We start from the raw sequence: 19,866 nt of genomic DNA, 5'->3' as shown, positions 1-19,866 counted from the left end.
AAATATTGTTTTACACTTTCTTCATACCTCATCAATTCAGCTACCCGTTTTATATTTTTTAAACAAAAACGTAAAAGTTGTTAAGGTTTGTATCAAAACTATACTATTATAACTAACATTTTATCCTCTTTAATTCGACGTCAGTATTGGTATCGACATGCTATTGTTTCTCATGACATGAAAAAAATAATAATTACTCTATGTATTCACTAGAACATTAATGTTTCCATGACGGTAGAAAGTAGCCCTCGATTTTAGTATTCATTGCATTACGTTTGTAAATTTAAAGTCATGATATCATATGTTAAATTTTGTTTTATTTGTAATTTTTAATTAAAATTTGAATTAATTAGGTTGTTTGAATAGAGTAGGGCCATCCTTAGGGTAGTCTAAGGTAGTTCAGGATAAAACCGAGGTGTCAGTGCTGGATTGGTATGCTGTTAAGATACTTTAAAATGTTTAGGGTTTTGTCCCCCTCTACCTTAAGATATGCTTCAGTGTGACACTGACCCATCACCCATTAGAATCGTTTGTAGATAGTGGCACCTAGCATCCATGCAACTTTATCACGAAGATATCACCCAATAACAACCGGTTTTTTCATGTGTTTCACTTAAGTTATTCATATATGTTTTTTGTTGTTTCTTTAAAGTCACTCAATTTTTAATAGTTGTCTATTGATTGTTTGAATGTTGTGAGCTTTTTAAAAAATGTTAATTTTGTTACTATTAAGTGGCTTAAATACAAGTATATAACATGTATAGAATTATTTTATTCTCTAGTAATATGATTCATCGTGGTAAAGAGAAAATGGCAGAAGATGAGTAATGTAATAAACATAATTAAGTAGTAAAAAATGAAATAGGGTGTTATACAATACAATACAAAATCAAATTTCTCATTCTAGAATGCATATTTATGAGAATCAAAAGTATCCAAATTAATTTAAAATCCAATTCATTATTCATGGTCTAATCTAAACCATGTTGCTAAAAGTAATAAGAATGTGGGTAGGTAATCCGTAATTGCATGAAACTTGACATATCATTCTAATTAAGTTAGTCTTTTGATAATATAGATATATATTCTATTTAGGGCCTTGAGCATCTTTACATACAATAAATTGAAAGCAATTGATACTTGTTTTTCGATTAACATGTCCACATGCCATTTATTTATTTTTCTCTAGCACTCGTTTAAAAAATATCAAAATCAAATCTTTTAAATCATATTACTTTTAACTAGTATTAGCTTAATATGTTTCTTTTTTAATATTTCATTCTCAATATCTATAAATGACTAATTTGAAAATATATTTTTTAACTAACTAAGATTACTTATGAGCATGGGATAACCCGATCATCTCAATTACTCGAGCACTGAACCTTAGGGTTCTAGGCTGGCGCGTTCCCAAGAAAAAGCTTGTACATTAGCTCGCACCATCAGTCAAATTTTTTTTTACCATATTATTTACGTTAAACTGGAGTATCTTAACTTAACTTTCAAAGTCCCAACTAGTAATTTTACGCCTTTCCTTTTACATTATATAATTCTTAATTTCAGATAAATGAACACAAGTATTTAAAATATTCGTAGTTTGTAGGGGATGAAAAAAAAAGTCCTAATACACATAGTCAAAAGAGTAACCACTATGACTTAATAAAACCAAGAACCAACTCACATCATCATGAACTAGAAAACCATTCTCAAGATTTTCAAATCTCTCTGACTGAAAAATCTATCAATTAATTTCATTACAATTATACGAGAAGACTAATAATCATATGTTGACTCATAAATAGTAAAACTATCTATAATGTTTTTTTTTCTTATTTTCAAGATATTTCCTATAAAATTTTTACATTGGGTTTATATAAGTAATTGTTTTCTGTTGACAAGTTTTTCTCTTCATAAGTTAATAATTATATTCAATGGTGTTACTTTTATGCGGTTTTACCATAAGTTGTACTCCTATGAATATTTTTGTGATGGTACCATCTGAATTTTTTCTTGTATAGTAATTTCTTTTTGGAAATTAGATATACAAAGTTTCAATTTTCACATGACTTTCCTAATTGTTTTGGTGTTAATTGCATGACCATATAGATTTTCAAAGTCAATAAACCATGTATAGATGTTGTACATTCTAAGTCAAGAGGGTTTGTTAGAAAATGATTTAAGTAAGTTATGTGTAGATTTTCAAAATCGAATCATTAGATTTGACTTCAAAGTATGAAGATAGAAAAACTTTTAACAATAGTTTTTTTTTATGCTAAAACACTGAGTAGTTTAGATTAATGTAAAGATAGTGTTTGATTGTTTGAATGACCATTGTGAACATAACATGACAATTGACAAAGACCATGGTATTAGATATTCAATATTTTTTAAGAGATAAGCACCTTTTGCATTTTGCATTATGCATTATGTGAACGGGTGGATGCACTTTGCAACCCTAATTCTAAAAGCAAACATACTCCTGACGTTAATATTCTATCCCCACTTTGAGTACAGATAAAAATAATAATTAATCGATGTACAGAAATGGTTAAACAAAATATTCTTGTCATTTATTTATGCTTTAACTTAATATGAATATTTTTTAAGTTATCCTTAATAAAAAGTTTGATTTTATATCATTTTGAAATGGGTAGAGGATAACATCATATACCATTTTGATTGTGAAAATTAATCTTAAAGTCAATAAACTTGTTACCAAATCAACCTTCACTTCTGGTTTATATTGCCAAAATGCCTAACACCAACTAACATTATGCCTCTCAATAATAAAGTTAAAAGCAACTTCAACCTCCTTAATTCCCAAAAAAATCATTTTGTTTGCCTTTAAATAACAAATCTTGTTCGAATAAAAATAAAAGAAGTTTTAATTTCTAAAGAATTGTATATGAATGTTTAATCTTAAGACAATTGACATGATGTATAATTGTATATTATTTAAGAATGAACACAATTTTAGATATTAGTTTTTGTCATGATAAATTATATCATCACCTTATATTGTTGTTATGTCACACGTTATCGTACATCATATTTCACCTAAGGATTTTTTTTTTCTTTCAAACAATTGTGGTTAATTACTTTTGCCGGGGGGGGGGGGGGGGGGGGTAGTCACATAATAGTATCCAGGTTTTTAAAACGTTCCAATTAAGTCACTCGTGCATTTTTTTAATCAAATTGGGTCACTAAACCTTCAAATCGAGCCATCATCATAATTTTTGTGTCGAGAATGAAATGGAGGAGAAAATGTAGGGGTCAAGATTTCCTATCTACATAATTACTAAAATATAAAAAATGTTAATTATATTAAAAATAAAAAGATATATAAAATCCACGCCATCAATCCACCTCAACATAAAAAAGTAGTTTTAACTGAAACAAAAAAGAAAAATGTTAAAAAACATATTAAAACCTATAATTTAAATAAGACATGAAAGCTGCATGACTTAATTTGAAGACTTTAAACTTCAGTGTCCTAATTGATTTACTCTTAAAGCTTGGTTAATGCAAAGTTACCACTTTGAAATTTTATGAAGTTACAAGTTTATATAAATTTTAATAAAATTCTTAATGTTTTTAAATAAATGCAAACCTTTTACAAGGGTGTATATAGATATCCTTATTTTCAATTTTATCTACTTTTGGCCATAATTTCATATTGTCTTTATAACATTAACTCATACACTCTCTACTTTACACATAAAAATTTATCTATGTTTTTACATCTACTGAATTTGGACTTTCACCCTTAGAAAATATAGTCTTATCTAACTCGTTAGTGTCATTAAGCCAGACTAAATACCTAAGTTTCATTTATCTATTTTTCTTTTTTTTTTCATTTAGCATATTTATTTTTTATTCGCTTTTAATGATTAGGAGTTTTTAAAACCAACTAAGACTCAAATATTTTTTATTAAATTATTGATATTCAAGAGAATATCTGAATGACTTTGAAGCATGTGACAACAGCGCAGCTATAATCATTTACAATGATATTCATTTTATTTTTTAAATACATTTCAAATAGAAATAAAGTTCAATTTTCTTATTAAATTAAGACTGGGAGTCTGGAATGTGATAATAGAGAAATTAACAAATATTTAATTAGTAAGGGGAATTTACAACCCTAATAACACGTCTCTTCCTCCCCTTTCAAACAATGAGCATTGTCTGTTTCTTCTCTTAAAAATCTGGAAAGAAGAATAATATTATAAAAGTATAAACACTAAAAAAAGTAAAATTTTACAAAACCATCCTTAAAAGTAAATATAAAATAAACCCCACATTCAAATTGGTCAATTAGACCAAATCTATAGATCCTAATCAACCAACAACTCCAATCATTTCATATCATACGCCTTTTTTTCGATAAGCTAAAATGACTAAAATATCCTTCTGACCAATCATGCTCGAGGATGAAAGACTTGATTGGTAGGTGCTGGCCAGGGGTTGAACGGTAATGCCCGGTGTTGGTTTTGGTTCGTAGTTGTAAAGTGGGCTCGGTTATGTTGGTGGTTGACCGGCTTCTCTGGTGGTGGGACCGCCACGCGCTCACACGAGGGGCACATGGTGAGGGTGGTCGGAGGGGCCATTTGCATAGAATTGTGGTGAAAGTTTTAAAGCCCTTAGTTCTTGTAATTCCTTTTGTAACCTTCTATTTTCTTCTGTTAAATTTTCACAACATCTTTTCAAAAATTCACAATCCACCTCTGTTTGCTTCAATTTAGTCCTACAAACACCACAAAATATTCAAGTTTAGTAATTTAATTCATTTCCAAAAATACCGAAAATACCCTTATAAAAAGATTAATGTTACTAACCTTGCCCTCCGGTTCTGGAACCATACTTCCACCTGACGTGGTCTTAACCCGAGTTTCTTAGCCAAAGCCAGCTTTTGCTTCTGTCATAAATTAATAACCAATAACTTATTAGATATTTACCTTTATATTATTCTTTATATTTACTTTATATTATTTTTCTGTCTAGTTTCTTACTGGTCGGGTTTTTATTTAATAAAATATAACTGTACAAGCTTTTAAGCACGCTTACAGGATTAAGAGTGTTATGCTCTTTGAAGCTCTCTTCGAGCACCGCGGACTGGTCTTTCGACAACCGAAGCTTCTTTCGGGAATTATCGCCGTCTTCGTCGTCGCTAATTCCTCGAGAAGAAGCTCGTTCGACGTCGTTTTCATTAACGACGACGTCTCTTTCGCTTCTCTTTCCACTTATGCTCGAGATAGTGCTGTTCGGTGATGAGACACCGGCCTCCTCCTCCGCTTCGGCCGCCGTTGGCGGCATCCGGTTCACATCGATTCCTTTCAGAAACGTCCTCGTTTCGACTTTAAACGCGTCAACGTTGTTCCGATCTGCATGTAGTTGTTCTAATTAGTATCTGAAGAAACGTGGATCTACTCACTGGTAGCAGATCTACTTTCCTCGAATGTGATTAAACTATTTCACCGATGGTTCTTCTGGATCCGAGTTCTTCCACCTACAAAATGAACAGCGCCGTTACTTACCCCTCAGAAAGGGACAGAGGGGTCCTCTTTGGGGTAACCCTCCGGCGTGAGAATCAGTATCTTTTTGAGAAGATAATAATGTTGTATGTAAGTGAATCTCAAGAGTATTGCTGATCGCTGAATACTCTTGATTTGTGTGACTGTGTGTTTTCTCTGTAACTGACTGTGAGTGAATATAATTCAATGTGATTGAATGTGATATCACTGCTTGTAACTGTCAATGATTGAGTGTGAATGAATGTCCCATCAAAGTGGAGTTGATGCTGTATTTATAGTGCTAGGGTTTCCACTGGTTGGGCTCAGCCTCGTTGGCCTCCTCCAACCGCACTGCGCCATGTGTCCTCTGGGACACCTGGCGCTTTCTCGTTGGTTGTAATTATGTGGTAGCACATGTGTCATGCTGAGTTGTCGACCTTTCATTTGGCAGCTGTCAATATCAGCATATTCTTACTCCTTAAAAAGATGCCTTCTAGAAGATTGTCTGACGTGCACAATCAAGGTCGCCCTAATCCTGACTTGAATAAGGACGAGGTTGATTATGTGCACGTGTGATATGCGCCCATCCTGAGGATGCGCGAAGTCTTCTTTTTATTCTCACGCGCAGATATTTCATGCGCAGGTGTGATATGCACGAGCGTGTGATATGCGCCGCGCGATTGTGCGCCGCGCGCATATGCGACGCGCGAGCATATGTGATGTGCAAGAGCATGTGATATGCGCCGCGCGTTGATGCGCCGCGCGCATATGTGATGCGCGAGCATATGATGCCTGAGCATGTTTTGTATGCGCCATGCGCCTAGGTTTTGGCTTTGTGCCTTGATAATGTCTTTATCTTGTGGGTTGACCCGCCTTGATTGGTGTTGAGGCGGGTACATACCTCTTCAAGCCCCCCCAGTCTAATGTGTGTCTTATCTCGCGCGAGCGTGGTAAGATAGATATTAGACTCACTGAATTGTCCTATTATAGGGGGTTTTGTCGTTTTCCTGGTTGTTTCCATCATCGCGCGAAGTTCTATCCACTTTGTTGAAAACCAAAGGTCCAAACACGTGGTTGGTTGGTGGTGACGTGCGCCGTAAACGTGTCAGACGTTTCGTGTGCTCGAGGTGCTACAGTTGCCTTTCACGTCCTCTCACAGCTGTCTTGAACACGTGTCGCGCTCGCATTGGTTAGTACCTGCGAGTGGGGGCGCGTGTCTGTTCCGTGGCAGGTCGGTTTGTCACCTCACACAGCTGTTAGGGACACGTGTCGCGCCTTCGTTGGGTTGCCCCTGCGAGTGGGGGCGCGTGGAATCCGATCAGCTGCCACTTTTCTCTCTCCTGGTCCTATAAAAGCAGGCCCTTAGGTAATTTTTATCCTCATCTTTATTGTTATTCAAATTCGAATTCCTGCTTTCACATTCTGATTTGAGTGTTTACATCGATTCGAATCCTCGATTATCGGCTATTACAGTTGTATGTCTGATAGTTCATACTCGTCTAGCCCTTCAATCACCTCCGTTGCCTCTCGAAGACGCCGTGTGAAGTCTGTGGTGATGTCGACATTGAAGCAAAAAGGAAAGGGGAAGAAGGTTGTTGAAACCACATCGGAGGAAGTAGGGAGGACCAAGGCGACCAAAAGGTGGAATGAAATCCCCTGCAAATTGAAGCAGGCGGATCTCGACAACCTCATCACCTCTCAGGGGTTTCCCACCCTGTTTGGCTGCATGTTGCCTAGGTCCGGGCAAACGGCGGCGAACCCGCCTGCCGGCTATATATCCCTATATAGCCACTTTTTCAGCCACTGCAACCTTCGTCTCCCGATGACAAGGTTTGTGGGTGCACTGTTGAAGTTCTATGGGATTCACATATCCCAAGTCCATCCGTTTGGACTCGTGCGCGTGACTCACTTTGAGTTCATGTGCAAATCCCAGCGCGAGGAACCCACTCCTCGGCGCTTTCAATATTTTTATAAGGCCAAGATCCAAGACAATTGGATATCTTTTATTCCTCGCAGTCAGAAGGTGAAGTGCTCCACTGTTTCATTCAAGAGCCTTCATGACTGGTCAGAGAGGTTTTTTTACATTAAGGCCGGTGTGATCCCCATCCGTATGACCATGCGCTCTATCACTTCTGCGCCTGCGGATGAAGATGTCCTCAAGAACCCAACTGGCGCATGGGTTAAGAAACTGACCGCCGAACCATCCCCCGCGAAGAAGATTTGCGAGGAGGCGCTGGTTGGGGTCGGCATGAGCAGGCTCTGGGCCGACAGCGCGCTTGAGCCCGTTATCCAAGTCGACGGGTTGTGTAAGTTTTTTTTTTTTTTTTTTTTTTTTTTTTTTTTTTTTTTTTTTTTTTTTTTTTTTTTTTTTTTTTTTTTCGCTAACATCCTTCTTTTGCTGATATCATTTAACTCGTCTTTGCGCAGTCACCAAGGATTACATCCTTGCCGCTTATGATGAACATGTGGAGGGCGGCTCCGTCGAACTTGGCATTGGGGAGGTTGGTTTCCCGGATCGCTTCGATGACATGTTCATCCCAGTGGATCTGGATTTTGACTTTGACGGTGACGCGCCTGGTAAGCCTTCGCACTCTTGCTCATTCCTTTAGAAGACCCAAGCTTATTGACACTTCTGTCGCTTGTTTTTGTAGATGCGCTTGAAAACTACGAGCTAGAGCTCGCGGAAGAGGAGGAGGAGGAGGAAGAGGAGGCGCCTCTACTAAAGCGCAAAGCTAAGGGGAAATCTGGCGCAGGGGCCAGTAAGAAACAGAAGAAAGAGGACACCCCTGTCGCTCATCCCCATGCTCAAACGAAGAGACCTAAGGAAACCACAAAGGTTTCTTTAAGTTCTCTGCCTGTGAGAGTGGGCAGACCTCCTGTCCACTTGAGGTATGGTGCCGTCGCCTCCTCCGTTCGCGCTGCTGAAGAGATAAGCCGCGCCGCGCCTGCAACAGGTATACTTTGCCTATCTTCATCTGATTGAGTTATTATTAAACCGTTGGTTATTTGAATGTTTGCAGAGCCGGCGTCGGTAACAGATCAGCCGCAGGCGCCACAAGGTGCTACGGCTGCGCCGGGGACTCCATCGAAGTCCCCTGTTCTACCCTCTGAAAAGGGTAGAATGAACTTTATGGCGATGTTCGACGCGCGAACAGAGTTGCGCCAAGGTAAGTGTTGCACATTTGTCTTCTGAATTTTCCCTTTTGGAGTTAGTCATAAACCATTCCTTGTTTATTTGTTCATAGGAGTTGTAGCTGGTACAACAGTTGCTGATGATACTCCTGGCGCAGCTGCCGGCGCCGCTGGTTCTGGTCCTGCTCCTGCTAGTGCTGAGTCTCCCCTTATTGGGATTACCAAGGAGCAGGAGACGGTGTTGCGCGCCGAACTGGCGGCGTCTAGACCTCCTTCGCCTCCTCCTGCACGTAGCCCTCCCCGCGAGGCTGGTTTGGAGCCTTCCAGGTCGCAGCAGAAGAGGCCTGTTGAAGAAGACGAGGAGGACGAGGGGGTTCAAGGTGAAGACTCCTTAGGAGATCGCGCCAGCCCTGCGATGCCGCAAGTGTTTGCAGCGCAGACCTCTGGTGGGGCTGGCGCAGACATTCCTGCTTCATCCCCGCAGGTATGTATTGATTTGTTGGTCCGCTGCGCGTATCTCCCTATAAGTATGTTTTATGACTTAGGATTTTTCTTACATTTTTGCAGGAAGGTGACCACGTTTACCGCCCGAGATGGAATATTAATGAAGAAAGTTCCTTTCAATCCTTGGGCGTATGCGAGGACTTCTGGGCTCATGCCGTGCCTCCTACTGAAAGGAGGTATCAAGAGGAGCGCACTCGCGCGGACTTGCTGAACGAACATGTTTTCGCTGGGTCGGCTTTTTTCGCTGCTTCCCAAGAGCTGCGTCGTGATTATATTAAAGTACGCGACGCTCTTGTGGAAGCCCAGCGAGAGGCTAAGGTGGCCGCCTGGAACCTGTCTGATGCTCGCGCGCGAGCTGAGAAACTCCAGGCGGAGCTCAGTGAAAACCGAGCAAGTGCCAACACCGCATACATCAAGCGCGGGCATGAGCTCCAGGCTGCGCGGGAGAAGCAGCAGTTGGCGGAGGCCGAAGTTGCCAAGTACGCGCGCAGAGTGCGTGTCTTGGAACAGCAGGCCGAGGCGCGTGACCAAGCTATCATCAAGAGTATTACTGAGAAATCATCGTTGGAGAGCGAGGTCGCGCGCCTGAAAAGGGATTTGGCGGCCGCGCAGGCCGATAGAGATGAGGCCTTGGCCACGGCGGCGTCCAGCCAGGAAGCACTTGGTGCTGCGCAGGCGGAGAAAGAAAAAATTTTGGCGGCAGCAGCGTCTGACAAGGAGGAACTAAAAAAGGTTAAGGAAACTGTTGAGTTATTAAACTCTCAGGTTCCTGCCCTCGAGACGTCTGTTGCTGGCCTCGCGCAGGATCGCCAATGGCTGGTGTCACAGGGCATGGCTCGCTGCGCTTTGGCGATGAAATATTCCGCCGAGTTTCAAGCCCTTGTGATGGACTGCAATGCCGCCGCGCGTTTGGTGGGCCGAGCTGAAGGGTTTACGGATGGGTATGAGTATGGCATGTTGAGGAAGAACCCATCCGAGTACCCTTACAAGTTCGATGCGGCCTGCGCGGACATGGCCGCGGTGGGGGAAAAGTATATGAATACTCCCATCCCCATCCTTATGCAGGTACCTTGATCTTAATGAGTTTTACTTTACTAACTTTTCTAAGTGTTTGTACTCATTACTTTTCTAATGATTTACAGATAGCTGCGCTTGCTGACCAGCCCGACCTCGGCGCACTAAAGAAGTTGCTTGATGATTGCGAGAGGGCTGGTGGCGATGATGGTGGCGCGGGGGATGTTGCCCCTGCCAGCGGCTCTGGCGCGGCGAAAGAATCTGCTCGTGACACCGTTGTGATCGAAGACTCCAACGAGGAGGAAGAACTTGACTATGGTCAGTTCGGAGATGAAGAGCAGACCGCGCCAGATGCTGCGCGAGATGATGAGGATGATGAAGCGGCTGACGTCGACGTGGAGACTTGAGAAGCCCATCATCAAATTTTGTATATTTATCTTTTATACTTGTAGTTTGTAACTCATGATACTTGTAAATTTCGATCCAATGAAATGAAACTTGTTCTCTCCTTTTCGTATGTTGCGCATTTCCATTCATCTCTTCATGTTTGGTTGTATAGATATAAGATATGCTTGAACGTTAAAATAAGAACAAGGTTGTAAGGAAATTATTCACTTAACCTCTGTTCTATTTTGTTTGTGGCTCTCACAGTATCTTGCTCATGCTGACATGCGCGCTAATTTTTCGTTAATTCCTTTTCGCGCGTTGGTGTCACGCGGTATGGAAGTATGAGTTTAGCCATTACATGTCAGCTTGTGTTACTCAGATATCCACTATGGTTCCGCGCGCGGCCTCGACCTGAGACCTTAACATGATATGGCATGTAGTTTGCCTTAGCTTTGTTTAAGGATTTTTATGATCAGGCTGCGCGGGGTGTAAGATGGATGTATGTGAGTGTTTTGAGCTAAGGCTCTTTGTTTTGGGCTAAGGCCCTGACGATTTTAGAGTTAAGACTCATTAACGTGTTTGAGCTAAGGCTCGTAATTTTGGGCTAAGGCCCTGACGTTTTAGAGTTAAGACTCATTAACGTGTTTGAGCTAAGGCTCGTAATTTTGGGCTAAGGCCCTGACGTTTTAGAGTTAAGACTCGTTAACGCGTTTGAGCTAAGGCTCGCGCATGTATGTTTTACTTCGCTTTATTTTGTTTCGAAGTCAATATAATGTTGTCATATTGTTCCAATTTAATAAAGGAAGTGTGAAACATGTATGCAAAGGTAATAGAACCAATATTGAAAGATAGCGCGACAAATATTGAAAGATAGCGCGAATCATCATTAATGATGGCTTAAAAGCCTTGATTACAAATTTGAACTTTTTACATGAAGCATTTTCTAAGCTGTGCCGCGTTCCACGCGCGCGGTATCTTTTTTCCGTTCAAATCTTTTAAAGCATACGCGCCTTTCCCCAGGTCTTCTGAAATTTGATAAGGTCCCTCCCAATTGGGGGACATTTTTCCTGGGGGTATTGCGCGACTAGCTTCATTGTTTCGAAGGACAAAATCATTTTTCTTGAAGTGGCACTCTTTAACGCGCTGATTATAATATTTTTCCAGCTTTTTCTTGTATCTGGCTTCATTAATGATAGCCGCTTCTCTGCGCCCTTCAAGCAAGTTAAGGTCCAACCTTCTTTCGTGGTCGTTATCAGTTTTGCTCATCATGAGTACCCTATGGGATGGGCATCCAATTTCCGCTGGGATCATAGCCTCTGTCCCATAAGTTAGGCTGAACGGGGATTCGCCATTGCTAGTCTTGCTTAATGTCCTGTGCGCCCACAAGACATTAGGTAACTCTTCGACCCAAGAATGGGATTCTCCCTCCAATCTTTTCTTCAGCCCATTTAGTAAACTTTGATTCGCGCGCTCCACTTGGCCATTCCCTTGAGGATGGTAAACGGACGTAAAGATTTGGTTGATGTGCAATTCTTTGAGCCAGCTTGACATCTTCCTGTCAGTGAATTGTTTGCCATTGTCGCTCACAATTTCCATAGGAAGGCCAAAACGGCAAATGATGTGGCTCCAGATAAATTGCTTCATCGCCTCAGCTGTGATTTTTGCTAGTGGCTTGGCTTCAACCCATTTTGTGAAATAGTCTATCGCCACTACCAAAAATTTCACACGCCCTTGCGCTTGCGGCAGGGGCCCCACAATATCAATGGCCCATTTGTGGAAAGGCCATGCTGAGGTGACTGGAATCAAGTTGTTTTTTGGACGCATGGTGTTTGGCGCGTAGCTCTGACATGCCTTGCATTTTTGGATTTCTTTTAGCGCATCCAAGTACATGCCTGGCCAATAGTAGCCTGAGCTCATCGCCTTGGCAACCACCATGCGCGGACCAGCGTGAATTCCACAGATTCCTTCATGAATCTCCCTAATCACATAGCTTGCTTCTTCCGCATCCAGGCATTTCATGAGCGGTCCAAGATAAGAGCGCCGATACACTGTACCATCAAGTAGTTCATAGTTCTGCGCCTTGTGTCTTATCTTTCTCGCCTGTGCGCGATCATCCGGTAACTTCCCCTCTTTCAGGAATTCCATTATTGGAGTTATCCAGGATGAAGGAGTTGTATGAATTACCAGGACCGATTGCGTTTGCACTGACGGGCTGCTCATTATTTCCACCCTGACATCTTTGCCAAAGTGATCAAAATTAGTTGATGCCATTTTACTCAACGCGTCTGCGGACTTGTTTTCGCTTCGCGAGATGTGTATGATTCTGAAGAAGTCAAACTGCTCAACGAGCTTTTTTGCCTGCTCTAGATACAGAGGCATTGTGTTCTCCTTGGCGTCATATAGGCCGTTGACCTGAGCAGCTACCAAGTAAGAATCAACATGCGCCTCTAGTCTTTTAACCCCAAACTTGCGCGCGATGCGCAGACCAGCCAGCAGGGCTTCATACTCAGCCTCATTGTTGGTACTCTTGAAGTCCAACCTGATAGCATAAGTATATTCATGATTATCAGGGTCTACCAGTTTGAGACCTGCGCCAGACCCTTCGCTGTTGGAGGCTCCATCAGTGAATAGCCTCCAAACATCTTCTTCATCATTTGCTCGCGGAGGGTCTACCTCGCGCTGAGCTTCTTCAATCTTTCCCTCTGGGATTTCCGTGATGAAATCCGCCAAAACTTGACCCTTTATTGCTGGACGGGGCTTATAAGTGATCGTGTGTTCACCTAATTCCAGCGCCCACTTTGTCAGCCTTCCGGAGAGCGCGGGACGTCGCAAGACTTGCTGGATGTTGTAACCAGTCAGTACTTCAATAGGATGACCATTGAAGTATCTATGGAGTTTGCGCGACGCGTGTGTTAGCGACAAAACTAACTTTTCCATGATGGAATAGCGCGTCTCAGGGTCTGTGAGCACTCGACTCACATAGTATATTGGCGTTTGGATCCCCTTGCGATCCACCAATAATACTGCGCCAATGGCGCGATCTCCAGCTGACAAGTACAATGTAAGGGTTTCGCCAGGAAGTGGAGCTGTGAGCGCGGGCAGCTTTATGAGACATTCTTTTATCTCATTGAAAGCTTGCTCAGCCTCAGGCGTCCACTTGAATTGGCTCTTCTTCAAACAGTTCCTCAAGGTGTTAACGAATGGAGTAGATTTGCTGGCGTGGTTAGCTAGGAACCTGTTGATTGACACCAATCTACCATTCAGCTTCTGAACCTCTTTCATGGTGGCTGGTGAAGGCATGTCAAGGATGGCTTCCACCTTCTCAGGATTCACCTTGAAACCATCCTTAGTGACCATTACACCAAGAAATTTCCCCTCTTCCGCGCCGAAAGTACATTTGCTCGGGTTGAGCTTCATGTTAACTTCCGTTAGGCGCTGAAGAGTTTCCTCGATGTCGTTGAGCATTTGTCTCTCCTCCCTGCTCTTGATCACTAAATCATCAACGTAGACTTCTAGATTCCTTCCGATTTGTTCATTGAAAACAGAATCCATAAGTCTCTGATAGGTGGCGCCCGCGTTCTTTAAACCAAAGGGCATTTTTGTGTAACAAAAAACACCCTTGTCGGTTCTGAAGGCCGTCTTGTCTTCATCCTGTGGTGCCATTTGAATCTGGTGATAGCCTTTGTAGGCATCCAAGAAACATTTGAGCTTGAATGGCGCCACGGAGTCCACCTTTGCGTCGATGTTTGGTAGTGGGTAACAGTCTTTCGGACATGCTTTGTTGAGGTCCTTGAAGTCAATACACATCCTCCATGACCCGTTGCTTTTCTTTACCATCACAGGATTGGCTACCCACGTCTGGTATCGGATCGGGCGGATAATGTTTGCGCGCAACAAGTCCTCAACTTGCTCATTCATGGCCTTCGCCTTTTCATCCCCCATGATTCTCTTCTTCTGAGCAATTGGCTCCACCGACTTGAACGTGTTAAGAGAGTGTTGCGCCAAGTCTCGCGGGACCCCAGTCATATCGGAGTGTTGCCACGCGAAGACCGACATGTATTTTGTGAGCAACCTTTTCACTCTCAATCTCGTGTCGTCTGAAATGGTAGCGCCAATTGTGACCGTTTGGTCGGGGAATTTTGGGTTTAAAATCCACTTCTCTGGCGCATTGTCCGCCGTTGGAAGTTTCATTCTCCCTTCCCGCGGCGTGGTTGTCACTGCGCACAAATGATCGCGGTAAACAAATGCTACGCCTGTTGGTGTAGGGATCCCCAATGCGCCGTGCGCTGGCGATGGTACAGCATTAAATTGGGCAATCGTTCCCCTACCCAGGATCATATTGTGGCATGACGTGGTGGGCAAGACCAAGAAGTTGACCACTTCGGCTCGCTTGTGCTCATCATCCCCCATAGTTAATTCAAACTGAATCTGGCCTAGGGGATGTATGATTTCATTTGAGACACCACAGATTGGTGCGTTCACAATTTCGAGCCGAGCTTGGTCTGCCGGGTCTAACTTTCTGAAACACTGCTCATACATAATGTCAGATTCGCTTCCAGTGTCCACCAGGACCTTTGACACTTCGTAATGAGCAATGTGTGTGGTAATAACGAGAGGACTGCTTATTGAAGGGCCTCCCCTGATTCTTGGGAAGATGACTTGCTGCTCGCGCCAATCTCCGTGAATTTGCGCGCTTCTCTTTCTTGACGTCTGCCCTTGTCGTCCCCCCTCAGCCACACAGATTCTTTTGTACTTCTTGCTGGCAGAGGCTCCCTCCGGTTGCTCATCTTCTATTCTTTGGTTTTTTACCAAGTGAGCCAGCCTGCCAGACTTTACATCCTTCTCGATCGCATCCTTTAAATGATGGCATGCGTCGGTGTTGTGGCCCGGGGACCTGTGAAATTCACAATATTTACCACTGTTTTGCGGCCCCTTGTAGTGTAGTTGCTTGGGAGGCTTGAATTGGACATTCTCAGTACTTAACACCTGTGAAGGTGTTTTAGTGAGGGGAGTCCATATTCTTGGCAGAGGTCTGCTAGGATCTCTGCCGCCCTCCCTCTTGTCACTCTCCCCGTGTTTACGAGCATCCTTTTGGGGCTGGGGTGAGCTTGGTTGCGCTTGTTTTTCCGCGGAAGAAAAACTTGTTGGCTGCAACCTGGACCATACAGAGTTCTGTTTTGCCCTCTTCTCTTTGCTGCGCGGTGATTCAGCCTGATGCGCTCTTTCTCTTGCCCTATCTTGGGCAATCTGTTTCTCATTTCTCGCGAAAACTCGCGATGCCTCCATTAACTTGGCCCACGTGGTGGGCATACCATCCTTGCTTACGAGAGCTCGTCGTAACTGATCACTGCGCGCCGCCTTGTATAAAGGCCACGCGCAGGAGCTGCTCAGTTATGCCCCCGATTGCCAGGGACTCCTGATTGAAACGAGTGATGTAATCTTCAATCGTTTCATCATTCCTGCGGATGCAGTGCATGATGTCATCAGGATCGCGCGTGTGCCTGCGCTGCTGTACGAAGTGGGCCTGGAACTTTTCTAACAGTTCCTCGAACCCATCAATTTGCCCTGTCGGCAAGCTCTCGAACCATACTCGCGCTGCGCCCGTGAGGCAGCGGGCAAACATATGACACCATGTTGGCATCGTCCAGCTCTCTAGGTTTCCCGTGTTATAGAAACCTTGCAAAAAGTCATCTGGATCTGTCGTGCCATCATATTTCCCCAGACCACTTGGCATCTTGGTCTTGTGCTGGATGGGAGCCTGCGCGATGCGCGCAGTAAACTTTGAGTGTTTTACCAGGATGGCTGGTCTGTAGGGGGTGGTTACGTCCACTTGCCCTCTGACCGGTGGGCTGTATGGCATGTGCAGATCCGGATCTGCTCTGGCTCCTGGCGCCATGTTCACAGGCGCGCGGAGCTGCGAGCCTCCTGCATGAGTATCCCTTGTCTTTCTCATGCTATGCACCTCTTCATCACTGAACTCTGTGTGTGCAGTGTGAACAGAATGCCCTTCTTCCGGCGCGCGCGGCCTTTTTGTGGGCTGCTTCTCCATCGCTTGCCTTTGTGTTTGGTCGGCTAGCTTCTTCTGTTTGATCATTTCAGTGTATTTATCCATCAGACGCCGCTGCTCATTTATGAGCCATTCATTTGGATCGTCTGCTTCATCTTCTGGACCCATTGGTCCTTTCAACTTCGCGCCGGCCATATTTTGTAACGTGTGATCGTCTGGAGGAGTTTCAGTCTGGCCGTGAGGGGTTGTGACGAAGGGACGGTTGCTGGTGGTACGCGTAGAATCACGCGGAACCCTCAGAACCTGCTGTCCGTCGTTAACACCCTCACGTTCAATATCCTCCAGAGCTTGATCAACGTTACGAACTCCAGAAACCATGGTGATTGAATTTTTTAGATCTGGATGAGATCTGATTGCCGTTTGTAACAGTGGATGGCGCCAATGAAGAAACGTGGATCTACTCACTGGTAGCAGATCTACTTTCCTCGAATGTGATTAAACTATTTCACCGATGGTTCTTCTGGATCCGAGTTCTTCCACCTACAAAATGAACAGCGCCGTTACTTACCCCTCAGAAAGGGACAGAGGGGTCCTCTTTGGGGTAACCCTCCGGCGTGAGAATCAGTATCTTTTTGAGAAGATAATAATGTTGTATGTAAGTGAATCTCAAGAGTATTGCTGATCGCTGAATACTCTTGATTTGTGTGACTGTGTGTTTTCTCTGTAACTGACTGTGAGTGAATATAATTCAATGTGATTGAATGTGATATCACTGCTTGTAACTGTCAATGATTGAGTGTGAATGAATGTCCCATCAAAGTGGAGTTGATGCTGTATTTATAGTGCTAGGGTTTCCACTGGTTGGGCTCAGCCTCGTTGGCCTCCTCCAACCGCACTGCGCCATGTGTCCTCTGGGACACCTGGCGCTTTCTCGTTGGTTGTAATTATGTGGTAGCACATGTGTCATGCTGAGTTGTCGACCTTTCATTTGGCAGCTGTCAATATCAGCATATTCTTACTCCTTAAAAAGATGCCTTCTAGAAGATTGTCTGACGTGCACAATCAAGGTCGCCCTAATCCTGACTTGAATAAGGACGAGGTTGATTATGTGCACGTGTGATATGCGCCCATCCTGAGGATGCGCGAAGTCTTCTTTTTATTCTCACGCGCAGATATTTCATGCGCAGGTGTGATATGCACGAGCGTGTGATATGCGCCGCGCGATTGTGCGCCGCGCGCATATGCGACGCGCGAGCATATGTGATGTGCAAGAGCATGTGATATGCGCCGCGCGTTGATGCGCCGCGCGCATATGTGATGCGCGAGCATATGATGCCTGAGCATGTTTTGTATGCGCCATGCGCCTAGGTTTTGGCTTTGTGCCTTGATAATGTCTTTATCTTGTGGGTTGACCCGCCTTGATTGGTGTTGAGGCGGGTACATACCTCTTCAGTATCCGTTTTTAGATCTGGAAAAACCGATCTGAAACCGAAAAACCAGACATAAACAAAACCCGATGGTTTCGGTTTTGTATGTAGTAATATTGAACTTAGCTAAATTTAAGTATTTTCTTTTTTATTTTTCGTTTTAAGTAACTTATAAAAATTTAATAAACATGTAACTCAAATACTTACCCAGATTTATAATAATTAAAAATTAATTAGTTATTAGATAATAAAATGATTTAAGCCCAAATTTACTATTTTGGATAAAAAAAATTCGGTTAAAAATTTTCAAGCTCAAATGACAAAGCGGAAAAACCAAAACGAATGATTTTCAATATTCAAAAACCGAAGTTCTGGTTTTTTTCGTTCAGTTTTAGCCCAAAACGACCCAAACGAAACCGTGCACACCCCTAGATCTAAATAAATAACCGATCAATTTAAGAATTATCATAGATCTATTCCATTCAAATTATTAAAAATTTGTAACAATATAATCACCTGATGTATTCGGGTACGAATCGGACCAATTCGTCGTCCGATGGTGAAGATTAAACGCCGCGGACGACGACGAATCCAATCCGGGCATCAAATTCATCCTAATTGTTGACAGATTCATCCCGGCCGCAGCCGAAAAGTTCAAGCTAAGGCTCAAGCCCAAATCTTCATTGTTAGCCATCATTAGCACAAGTAGATATATTTTTTTCTTCTATGTTTAACTTATAAACTTGATATGCAGATCAAGAGAGAGAGATTGAGAGTGTTTGACAATAATAAGATGGAAGCTAATGAGTGGGTTGTTTATATAGAAAGAATAGAGAATGATGAACGGCTTGATTGAGCCGTGTAAGCCGAGCTGTGAGCTGAGTGTGTATGAGAGATTTAAGAGTTGTGGAGACAAGGACTTTTTGAGACCATATGTGCATGCAACCAACTGCTTTTTATTGTTTGACCGTTGACTCTTTTGTTAAATAATAGTGTAAAATAATTACTTTTTATCTTTTTTTTTCTTTAATGTGTAAACAGTTTTATTAAATAATAAATAGTGTAAAATAATTACTTTCAATACTTTGAAGCCAGCGTGTGTACTTTTTTTTGGTTATAAAGTGAAACCAAATTTGACTATATACAATGTTTAAAACATTTTATGATTATTATTTATAAATATAAAGTAGTTATTGTCGATTATCCTAAGCTCAATTGGTTAATACTAGTTGGGCTAAGTGTGAGAATAAGAATATACTTGGTTTGAATCATGTCCGTGGCAAGAAATATGCGGAACTCTTGTGGGTTCGATTCCAACAAAACAAAATACCATTTTTCTAGGTTTCGAACTCTCAAGTAAGGTGTGTTGTGTGTGCGTGACAAGCCTTACGAGGTCGTTAACAACTAGTTGTGCTAAAATCATTCAAAAAATTTATGTGTTGAGATGAAATGTAATTTAAGAAGGTAACTTCCATGTTTAAATAGTTGTATTTTATTTACGGTTTTACAACCACTTGTATTAAATAACTATGTTTTGTACACCTAAATCACTTTAATTATAGATTTAATGGCTATGTTTAGCGTTATTCATATAAGGGTCGTTTGGTTTACAAAATGTTAAAGAATGAATTACAATTTTAGAGGGAATTGGAATATGAGAGAAATGGAATTAAGTTTAATGAAAAGTTATGTTGTATTCGGTTAGTAATAAAATCATTAAAGGAATTGAAATGCGTAGAAATTAAGTAGACAAAAACTACCCCTTATTGAAAAATAATATGAATCTTCTTATTGTCACCACAAATTCCAATCAATTGAAAAACTGTGTGCTAAAACTGGTTTAGGGTTCTGTTCTTTGCCATTATGAATATAATTCCCCACA

The 19,866-nt window shown here is 42.2% G+C and overlaps 1 pseudogene across 1 annotated transcript; it reads right to left on the bottom strand.

Moving 5' to 3' along the window:
* Positions 1–4,049: 4,049 nt before the first annotated feature.
* Positions 4,050–18,768, bottom strand: LOC143616060 (homeobox-leucine zipper protein HAT4-like; annotated as a pseudogene). Its single transcript, XR_013150597.1, has 4 exons — positions 18,501–18,768; positions 5,068–5,384; positions 4,839–4,918; positions 4,050–4,747 (listed from the first exon to the last, which is right to left on the bottom strand). The product of XR_013150597.1 is annotated as a homeobox-leucine zipper protein HAT4-like (transcript).
* Between the last annotated feature and the right edge of the window lie 1,098 nt (positions 18,769–19,866).

This window comes from Bidens hawaiensis, unplaced genomic scaffold (assembly GCF_021521415.1).
Source record: "Bidens hawaiensis isolate Kalapana, Puna unplaced genomic scaffold, B.hawaiensis_p1.1 tig00045476_1, whole genome shotgun sequence".
NCBI classification, from domain to species: domain Eukaryota; kingdom Viridiplantae; phylum Streptophyta; class Magnoliopsida; order Asterales; family Asteraceae; genus Bidens; species Bidens hawaiensis.
This window is presented reverse-complemented; position numbering and strand designations above follow the sequence as displayed.